Source organism: Phascolarctos cinereus, unplaced genomic scaffold (genome assembly GCF_003287225.1).
Source record: "Phascolarctos cinereus isolate Bilbo 61053 unplaced genomic scaffold, phaCin_HiC Scaffold_2;HRSCAF=192, whole genome shotgun sequence".
Lineage (NCBI taxonomy): Eukaryota > Metazoa > Chordata > Mammalia > Diprotodontia > Phascolarctidae > Phascolarctos > Phascolarctos cinereus.
In genome coordinates, this window is record NW_027555625.1 from 332890694 (window position 1) to 332894698 (window position 4005).

The following is a 4005-nucleotide window of genomic DNA, read 5'->3' on the forward strand; positions in this document are numbered from 1 at the left end:
CTCTGGACCTTAATAATTAATTGAACAGTAATAATCATAACTCACAATAACCAATATCTTTATCATAGCCAGTTTGCATATTATATTTAATAGAACCCACCCACGGATCTAGCCTGAAAGGTGGGTGGGCATAATTCTTTCCATCTCTCCATAACTTTATCTATTGGTTTTTAAATTAGGCAAAGAAAAAAGAATTTCATTTTTCCATCCTTCTACTTTAAAACATACCACTTCTTCACAACTTCTCAACTTACTTAAAATATCTAAAGCTATTCAGAGGATATCCTTATCCAAGGGTGGGGAACTTAAGACCCCCACCCAAATTACACTCACCAAGACTACTACAAAGCTTTCTTTTTGCATTTCTGAAGGGAGATAATTGCTCTCTCTTCTCTCTTACCAAACTGCTTTTACAACTTTACTATGCACTCTAAACACTTCACTCCTCTTATGCTATTTTTCCACTGTTCTTTAGTTTCTTTCAATTTACTTTAGTGCCAAACAGTGTAATAAGTTCTGAAATTAAAAACATCACATTTTTACCAATTTGAATGAGTTGGGGCTTGTGGGGAAACATCATGGTCTCGGCAATAGTAGATCCCAGTCATCCCCAACAAGCCGAAGCCCTCAGCACAGTCCCCTGGCTGCCCATAAATTACCTTTTCTTTATGTTCTGGTACACAAAAACTTTTATCTTTTGTGAGAGGCAGAAAAGATTAAGTGCTACTTCTCTTTTCAATCTGAGGGGAAAAGGTTCCCTTTTTCTCTCTTTGTCTTCACACTCAAATTTGGCCAGAAGTAGAATGCAGAGAGAGAGATATTATTTTTTTTTCCCCAAAAGTTTCAAAACCTTCTTACTTTCAAAACCCTCTATTAATACCATGCAAATAAATTATACCTTCCTTAAGCTTGCTACGCATACTCCTCTCTCCTACATGCTTAAACTTTCTTGCCTTTCTTTCTAATGGACTTTGATTAAAGTCCCTTTAAAACTGTACATATCTTATTTCTTTCTAATTCTGACCTGACACTTCAGAAATCCTTCTCAATTTGCTTTTTACCAATCATATAACCTAAATAATAAAGTAGTTTTCTCTCTTTCATCCAACCCCACCCCTCTGAGGCTGCTGTTATCAGTGAGTGAGCGGGGAGAGAAATAAAGCCGCACTCCAGAGTCCAGCTGCAGCACTCAGAATGCTTTTCTTGCCAAATCTTTTACTATCAAACACTGTTAACACTCATTCACACCACGCACAGACATAAACACAAAAAAGAAAATAAATATACAACAAACCTCCACCCTGTAGAATCCTCAAATCATCAAATCATATTTAATCATTTTCTTTTTATCTTTTCCTGTATATTTTGGTAGTTCATTCCAATTCTGCAATCAGTTGCCTAAAGGACTGTCTATAGGTACCTCACATTTGCACTCCAACTGCACAGATTTAGATTGTCCCTTACATTTGCACTCTGACTCTGCAGATTTAGACTGTCCCTTACATTCCTAGGCATCCCCCTAGGCCCTCACCTAGGGAATTTACGGGAGCTGTCACCGAACTCCCCGAGTCTAAAGACAGACTCAGCCGAATCACCAAGGAGGGTTGCCCACTCCTCACCAGTCACCCATGAAGCTTTCTCAGTGGTGTCCTTCCCATGAGGTATCTATTCTGCAATTTGACCAGGCCTGGACTCCGCCCAAACTAGAGTCCGTCCTAAAAGGCCCTCACCCTATGCCAATTACCTCCAGACCCCTGAGTACTTACCTCTGGGTTGCACGCATACAACTTACATAACTGCTGTCACTCACTAGCCGGAATTTCTCAGTTTCATCTCTAACCTTTGGAGCCCTAACAAACCTTCTGTTTCTCCGAGTCTCTCTCTTCGGGTTTATTTCAAAGACTGGGTAGCAACCTCCCTCTGGAGCTCAAGGCCTCCGAGAAATCTCAGACGCACGCTTGGCTTTGACCTTGGCAAGGAAGTCCCCCTCCCTAATCAAAGAAAATTCTGGATGAGTCCCCACTGAGTGGGATTGAGACCACTTACCCAAATAAAAATTCAGAGGTTTCTCCAGGTAGAAAACGGAAGGTTTTATTTTAGCAAGTCTCACTCGAGAGTTAGGCGTCACTTACCCAGGGTGGACTGGAGTAGTGAGGCCAAGCACAAATAGCAGAAAGTAGTTCTATACTCTTGTACAAATCACTCCAAGAAACCCCCCTCCCCACTTGTTTGTCTCAATTTCTTTATCCTCATTGGTTGAGGCAAGAGACCTCACAGTCTATATTTAAAACCCAAGAGATACATTTTACTCAAAACAAGCTTGGGAGCTAGAGGATTGCCTTATGTGGTAAAGTTAAGGTATAAAAGAGGGGGTGGTTACAAAACAAGGGAGGGGGTGGGCAGCTGGTGTACAACCCCATTCTCCAAAAACGAAAGTGAAACTTAGGCCCAGCTCATGCTGAACCCTTACTACATTTTTGGAGCATACCTTACATCTAACATGAGGAACTTTCACTTGTCCCACATACTTGGGAGCCATTTTAAACATTGAAATCACCAACAAAAAACACAAAAATTAAAAAAAAAAACCCACCATGGTTTAACAGACCACAAAAAGGAAAATAGTTTATAGCGGGAAACTGAAACAGGAAGGCAGAGGGTTGCCAGGTTGTTAGACCTCAGCTAGAAACTTGGGTATAGGGCGATTCAAATTTTTGCTTCTATGTTAACTATGTGGAGGAATGATTATAAAAGTGTGAGTATAGAATTTGGGGTTAGAAATAAATTGTAGCAAGTAGGTGAAGTTGCAAATATGAAATCTGTAAATTACAAAGATCAACTCTATTTCCAATCCAGTCCTCCTCTCAGGGACTGGAGAAAAGTTCACCCAAACTCATGGCCCTTCTGTTCCTTTCAAGGTAGGCATCACAGTCTCTCTTAGATGGGGGTAGGCAGGATTCCAGAGATAGCAATGGAAGCTTTTGGAGAGAACAGCATATTGATAATCCATATAGAAACCCATGTCTTAGATGCGCACCCACATACTTGTACATTCTATGGAAGAAATGTACACATAAAGGTAGAAAGTAAATGAACTGATTTGTGAAAGGTTTGGGGGTAATTAAGAATAGAGGTAGATTTTGATGCCAGAAGGAGGGAAAGAATGCATTTCAGCCATGCCAGCCAATGTAAAGGCACTGAGACAGGGCAGGAATGTCATAGAAGAGGAGTAGCGAAGTTTCACTGGTTCTGCAGAACTGTGAAGGGGGAGGAATGTGTCATCTGTAAAATGGGGAGGACAATGATGGCACTCAGGTCACCAGGGTTTTGGGGAGAGTCCAACTAAATATCTGTAAAGCACTTTGCAAGCCTTCAAGTGCTATGCAAATGTTACCTATTATTATTTTATTTGTTTTTCATTAATATGCCTAGAAAGCAGCCATTAAAGGTCACTCTCAATTTCCCTATCTTCCGCGTTCACCTGCACTACTTTCTGGCTTCCCCGCAACCCGCTATTTCCGCCCGCCCCACGTTCACAGCCTCTTTCCGCAGGGTCTGCGTCTGCCAAGCGCAATCAATGCTCTTTGGTTTCCAGGATGTTTCTAGGCTATTCGCTCCTGCTTAGCTAAGGTACAAGCAGACTACAAGACAGCAGGGAAAAGTTGAGACTATCAGAAGCAGGACTCGAGGAGATCCAGAAGGATATCAAAGAAGGGTCATAGGAGACAGCACTCTGAAGGATGGGACTTGTAGTTTTTAAACCCTTTACACTCTCCACAGGAGAGTGGGGTGGTGGGAATGCGCTTGCGCCACTTGGTTCCCGAAGCTTCCGGAATCGGCGCCCCTCCCTGGATGCGTGCGCTTGCGCATTTCTCCCGGAGGCGGTTCCTCGCCGCTTCCTAATCGGTGGTTGGGCGGGATGAGTGCGCTTGCGCTTGTCCGGCTGGAGGCCCCCGCCTCCTTGCTCCTTCCCCCGTGGTCGATTGGGCGGAGGAAGTGCGCCTG